The following is a 6,797-nucleotide window of genomic DNA, read 5'->3' as shown; positions in this document are numbered from 1 at the left end:
CCGCGTCCTCCCGCGCGGCCCCGGGGCACAGGGGCGCGGCAGCAGGCCGGGCTGGGCGCTGCCGGTCCTGAGCCACCGGCGATGTGTCCTTAGTGTGTGCGGGTCGGGTGCTAGGCGTCTCGTAGCGGGGTTTGAGATCCCTCGGGGTGCTTTAGGGGCGGACTCGGCCCCTCGGAGCCACCTGCAGCTCAGGGCGCTTTGGGGCCGAGCCTCCGCCGCTTGCAGGCGAGGGAGGTGAGACTTGGGGTGCTGTGGTGGTTCAGAGCTGCAGCCGTAGCGCGTTCGGCCCTCCTGGAAACGTGGCAGCCGTGGTAGGCGGTCCGCAGGGCTGCCGCGGTCTGATGGGTTAAACCGAAGGACCGCACAGCGCCGCTTGAAAGTGCCGTCACGGTGATAGGTAAATAAGCATTGCTGCCGGGGAGGCGGGTCACACGCCTCTTTGAATGGGAACGGTGGATCCCTTCTGCGGCCTCCAGTCAGTCCCATTCTTCAGGTGTCAGCAGTTCTGTGAAATTACAGTTTACACGAGAGAGAGGTCAAGGTGACCTGTTTATTGTGGGTTTGGAGAGCGTAACAGCAAGCGCAGTGATGCCGCTCTAACGTTTCCAGGATCTCTTTCAAGGCAAGTGCGCAGATTTGGTGCACGGTGAAGTGTCCCATGTGCTCCTGGTAAATACAGAAGCTGCCTTCGTGGATGTGGCCTGGTTGCCATGAGCAGTACAGTTCTTTAAACCAGATTCTATAGCAAAACAAAAGCTCTACTGTACAAGTGCTTGATTTTTCTTTTTTTTACTAGAACTGCCATAATATTAGGAGGAAAAAAAAATGAGGCTTCTTTGCTCATTATGAGAAGAAAAAATGGTAAAATACATACGGGAAGAAAAATGGCTCTTTTTCTAATGGCCCCATTATTGGAAGGGTCACTGTGCAAGATGCGAGTGCAGTCTGCACTGCTCTGGAATATTGAGTCTTTAAACTTGTTACCCATGCAGCCTGTTTGATGGTTCAAATGGTCTGCTTTTTCAAGTGGTTTTAAGTAATGCCTCACTGATTGAATTATAATTTTCCTGACTTTGTAATTGCCAAGAATGTCCTTGGCAAAATATACATACAATGTGTTTCATCCAGTTTTGAAAAGTATTTTGTAATCAGAACAATAAAAGTTAATGTTCATCAGTTCCTCCCACCGCACTTTCAACGATTCACTTGTTTTCATGTCCTGCTTTTCTTTCTCCCTTTTTTTGGCGTTCTTACGTTGTTTTTTCCTCCCCTTTCTTTTCATTCTCCTTGTCCCTCAGTCACCCTCATCTTTATACCTTAAGTTTGTTTGCCTTTTATTTATAGGTTTTTATCAGATGTGTGCACCTACTTGTTGCAAGCTTCCTTACAATGTCTGAGCCTTTAGGATAGTTGAGAATCTCTTAATCTGGAAATTCTGTTCCTACTTTTTGTATTCATAATATAACCCAGCACAATTCTGGAGACTAAAAACTGCTGAGGATTATTTTTGTTTTTTAAACACTGAAAACCAGGGTTTTGTATTTTCTTTAATATAGAGCTGTGGGTGATGTGTCTTAGTCAGGTTTCCCATGCTGAAAGACCTTATTGTCTTTTATGGGGTGATGCTTTACACGTTCAAAACAAAGCAAAACCAGACAAACAAAGATAACGTTACTGTAAGGATGTTGTAAAAGAAACGGTAAGTTAGTTGCTAGGTGGTGTAAAAACTGAGTAGCGTTCAGTTATATGTGTAGAAATGAGCTAGAGTTTTCAAAGTATTACACAGGAAGGTAATGGGGAGGTTTCATCTGAAGAGCTGTCTGCTATACTCTTCTAAATGTTGGTGTGCAGCTCAGGCTGTGCTGTAGATTTACCCCATGCCATAACATGGCCTACAAGTAACTGGCCTGTGAAGAGTTTCTTTTTGAATTGCATTAGTTGTTTTTATGTTTAGAAAAAGAAGTAGCTGGCAAGTGCCCGTGTTTTTTCTTTGCTCATGTTTAAGCAAATACAAGGCCTTTGTAATATGGGAGGTTCTTGTTTCATGCTATTTCTTCCTATGTATATAAACAAACCTTGTGGAATACTGCAAAGCTCTCTGTAGGACATGCCCATTAAAGTCATTTGTGTTTATGCTATGCATCAAAAAGTTATGTGTACAGTAATAATGTAAAAGTCAAGTCCATCCACATGGTTTTTAGATGATGCTTCCTAAACTGCCCAAAGGATATCTAATGAAATATGTAATATGTCAAAGCAATCTGTACTAATAGCTGCATAACATTCATTTTGCCTGTGCCTAGTATGAATAATATAAAAATCCCAACAGAGTAAGGATGTGCATCAGGTGAACTTTTTGGTACTGTTGAGAGTCTGGGGAAGGATGGTGATGCAGAACGGTGACAGGGACCTGAGAGCTACCTTACGTCCTGAGTGAAGCATCTGCAAAGTGATCTCTACATGACAGCCACGGTCTGTCATGAGGAAGAGCTGGAAGTGTGGGTGAGTGAGTGGGGAAAACAAGGACTCATGGTTTTGCTGCATAGACTCAGTGGTCCATGAAGGTGCAGGCGGGGCTATGGGTTCCACCATCCTTCCAAACAGTTTGGTTCATTATTCTTACCTCACATGGACTGCCTGTAGCATGTAATTAATGAAATTACAGGTTCTGATTGTATGCTGTCTCAAACAAAACTTCCACTGAAGCCAAGAGGTATTACGAGTGCATAAGGAATGCAGGGTTGCATATCCTGCCTCTTGGGGCTTTAGGATGGTGAGTTGGAGCTACATATTAAACTCAGTTTAAGCCTTAATTTTTTCCCTCTGTGTTTATCCTAGTCTAGTTTCAGTTTTGCAATACGAAAACAACAAAATCACTATGTTAAGAACATAAGCAGCAGCATTCTTTTAAAAAATAGTACATTTACTATAATTATAATGTGGATTTAAGCCAAAAATAGGGAGAGATTTTGAGTCGTGAGTTTTCAAGCCATCTGATTATGTTGTTATACTTCAATAAACTTAAAACCAGTGGGTGCTGCATGAGATCTACGGTACTAGTCATCTGCAAGAAGTCGTCAGCCTTAAATGGACATTGTCAGTTGCTACGAAAATATTTTTTACATTATATTTTTAACTCTCTTAACATTTTTAAAGGTTTTAAAAATAGCGTTTCTCCATTAATCTTGATTCATCTTTTCCACTCGGCAAACACTGTTGGTTTTTTCTAATTTCCTGTGTGAAACTGATGTAAGTTTTTAAGTATATCTTTTTGTTTGTTTTTTTAAGAATATATTTTTGTTTGTTTATATCTTTTGTTTTGTCTAGTACAGATCTAGAAAAGCTTTGGAAATGGTATTTGTTTATTAACCGATAAATTGAAACTCTTTCATTTTCTGTGAGCTATCTCACATATTTTTGTTTAGATCCTTACAGGAATACGAGCTACTATTTTTGTTCTTCTCCTGTTTGCTGGTGGCAGAGAGTACAATTTAACATGTACATTTGAATTCCCAGAGATGTTATTGCAGTAATTACAGCAGACTGTACATCAGCATCACTTGTTATGTCAGCAGATCTTTGAGGATCTTGTTTGTCAACTGTCTAATGCTTCGCATCTTGGAAATGTCACTTGCATTTTTGTGGTTCCCTTAAAAATAGTGTAAGTTTAAGGCATTAGATGAAGTTCTCCAGCAAGGCTCTGTGCGAGACCTGTATTCGTTAGGGAACAGAGTGGAATAATTGTGTAGTTAGCAAGATGTTTCTGTGCTTTACCGGTTCGAGTAAGTGTGGAGGCACTAATGAGCCAATAAAGGGTGAACTAGGGCAGGAGATCAGCAAGCACTATACTTTGATGGAAAATAAAGCCTCAGTGAGCCAGCAAGATCAGCTTCTCACTTTCTTGCCAAAAAAAAATACACTGAAAACACATAGCAATAAAACCATTATAATTGGATCTCCATTCTGTAAATGTGTGTAAGTTTGTATGCATTATCCCTTTTCTTTTCAGTAAAATTTTGGCTATTCCTAAATGTTTTGAGGACTGGATCCTACTTTGTGGATGACGTACTGAACGTAAAGTTCCACTTTTCATCTTGAGCACAAGAATAGCTATTTACAGTATCACAGAAGGTCCCTAAAATCTGATGCATTTTCTCTGACAGGGGCCAGTAGAAGATTTCTCTGTGACAAATGGTAGGAAAAGCATAGGACCACGTGGTTGTATGTTCCAGCAGTCTGATGTCTAGGAGCTACTGAGCCAAAGGTTGTCTCCATGTGTTTGTATTTAGAAGTTTCTGGTGCTCATCTGCATGAAATTGTTGAATCACTTTTGAACCCACGCTTAATTTGATATGTATCATAAGTGGTGGCAAAGCTGGCTTGGGCATTTACAAAAACTTCTTCCATTTGTTATTTCCCCCCCCCCGACTTCTTCCTGATCAGTTCATTCGAGATCCCCAAGTTTTGCACAGTCAGAATTGGGTTTTATGTACCTTTATTATACTTTGCATGGTTGTCTGTCTCAAAACTGAGGAGCACTAGTCAGTCTGATAGAAACTGTTTCGTTATCTTCAGCTCCCCTGGATTCCTATGCTGGTGAAAATGAAGGCTGTTAGAAGTGTTATAGCTGTCTTCTTGTTTGTTAAAGAATAAAATTCAGACCTGTAATCTCTCATAAAATGGTAGTAAGCAGATTTCCTTTACACACTGTTGTTCTGCGTTCAGGCTGATGTATGTGCATCTGCGCATTCAGAGGAAGGACTTTTCCCCCAGCTCTTTAGTTTGAGTGTTTGCTGTAGGTCTGGATATTCTAAGTTGGCTGGTGTCCATGTGTAGAAAACTTTTCTGATGTTTTTTGGTTTTAAATAAGTATCAGCAACATTTGTAAACTTATGGCAAGAAAAATCACTCTCATACCTGAATGTGTGTGCTGTTTTTTCAGTGAACAAAATGGACATATTTTTTTTTAGTTGAAGAAATCTGCATGGATCAACTCCTGGCAAGAAAATCAGAAGTGGTTAAATAAAGCAGTTTATAGAGTCTCCTTTATATGCAATGAGAAGATTGAAATGAGTTAGTGAAAAAATTAATACATTAATTCAGTATTGTGGGACACACATTTTTGTTTATATACATACCAGAGAATTTCTTTGCTTGTAAAAAGACATCGCCCCTCCTGTTTATCTCCTAGGTGCAGAGTGCTTTTGGGGAATAAGCAGCTGCTGAGTCATGCTTTCACTCGAATGACTGACAACCCTTGCTTATACTAAGAACTGGTAGACCTTCTCTTCTGTGTATCGGGTGAGCAGTGTTACGCCCCTTACTTAGGAAGTGAAAGCATGACGCAGCGTTACAGCCGACTTTGTTGAAAATGCTTATGCAGAGGAATGGAAATGTGTTTATGCAGCCATGTAAAGCAAATCAAAATCTATCCACATTAAATTATTTACTGGCAGTAATGATTTGTTATTAAAGAAAATAATATAATAGTGTTCATTTCAATGTGCTGAACTAGCAGTTTTGCAGTGCAGTTATTCAAAGGGAATTTTGCCTGAGTATATGACTAGTAATAGAACTGAGAGAGGCATGGTGCTCTCTGTTGGCAGTTTCCTGAAGAAAGAAAAATATGTACATAACTAGAGTGGTTAAGTCTAACCTAGATAATGTACACTTTATGATACCAATATATAACCTATATTGAATAGTTTATGAGGCCAAAATAAATTATAGGAAGCTGTAAACATTGCCTTCCTCTTCGTAAATGTAGGAAGGTTTTATTATGGAACTATAAATATGTCCAGTACATTTATTTCCCTCCTATATGATGTTTTAAATTCTCTTTTCCTTGAATGTGTAAGTATGTATTTGGATTGTGACAAGCAGAGTCCAGTTTACATTTACAGAAGTATTTGCAGGTGTTACTTAATTTAAAATCCTCTAAGTTGTTAATGTTGCTGCTAGAAGCATAATTATTCAGTAGACAGCACAGTACTTCATATTTCATTTAACCATTGCTTTTTTTGTTAAATGTATAGCTATAATCTTTTAACAGAGACTGAAATTTACCTTTGACCATTAAAGATGTTACTGGCAGTTGCCATATCAACACACATCTTTTTGAGATTTATGGGACTCCATAAAAAGGTTTGTCAGTGCATTCAGCAGGGAAAGAGAGAGTGCATTTATTTGGTTGTTGCTGTGGAAGTGCTTATTACACCATTCTTCTGATGGCCTTCTTTGGATTGAGAAAAGATGATGGTATGAACTTTGGGTGATTTGGATTTTGTTACAGCCCATGAGTAGCTCAGTTGCCATAATACTGACATAAAACTTTGCTGTGTAGGAAGCTTACTCATCTGAATAGGGTCATGTGGTCATCATGTGCATGATTTTGTGCATGTACTAAAACTTTTGCAGGACTGGATGTGAGAGATTTCATGTTGCAGTATTTGTGATAGGGTATACCTGATGGAAATAATGGCACTGGAATTTGGTACGGGTTTTGTCACGCTGTACTAAGAAATCTTAAGCTTTTGTTGTGGTGTGACAGGAAAAAGTAACTGTAAATTGTACCAATTATCTGAAGAATTTGAAAATAGCAGACAGTTCTGTAAGGAACTTACATGTATAGAATACATCATGATATTTTGTCGTTTAACTCAATTAACACATACGTGACATGGGTGGCATGGTTTAGTGTGAGGTGTCCCTGCCCATGGCAGGGGGGTTGTAACTAGATGATCTTAAGGTCCTTTCCAGCCCTAACTATTCTATGATTCTGTGTGGAACAATCTACA

The 6,797-nt window shown here is 39.7% G+C and overlaps 1 long non-coding RNA gene across 1 annotated transcript; it reads left to right on the top strand.

The window, feature by feature from the left end:
• The first annotated feature begins 51 nt into the window (after positions 1-51).
• Positions 52-6,008, top strand: LOC134158791 (uncharacterized). Its single transcript, XR_009962916.1, has 2 exons — positions 52-2,502; positions 5,192-6,008. It is a non-coding gene; the product is annotated as an uncharacterized LOC134158791 (long non-coding RNA).
• Positions 6,009-6,797: the final 789 nt, after the last annotated feature.

The sequence above is a fragment of the Pezoporus occidentalis genome, unplaced genomic scaffold (assembly GCF_034315485.1).
Source record: "Pezoporus occidentalis ecotype Australia unplaced genomic scaffold, CSIRO_AGI_Poc_V1 ctg134, whole genome shotgun sequence".
Taxonomy (NCBI): Eukaryota; Metazoa; Chordata; class Aves; order Psittaciformes; family Psittacidae; genus Pezoporus; species Pezoporus occidentalis.
The sequence above is the reverse complement of the archived record's forward strand: the minus strand, read 5'-3'. Positions and strand labels throughout refer to the sequence as shown.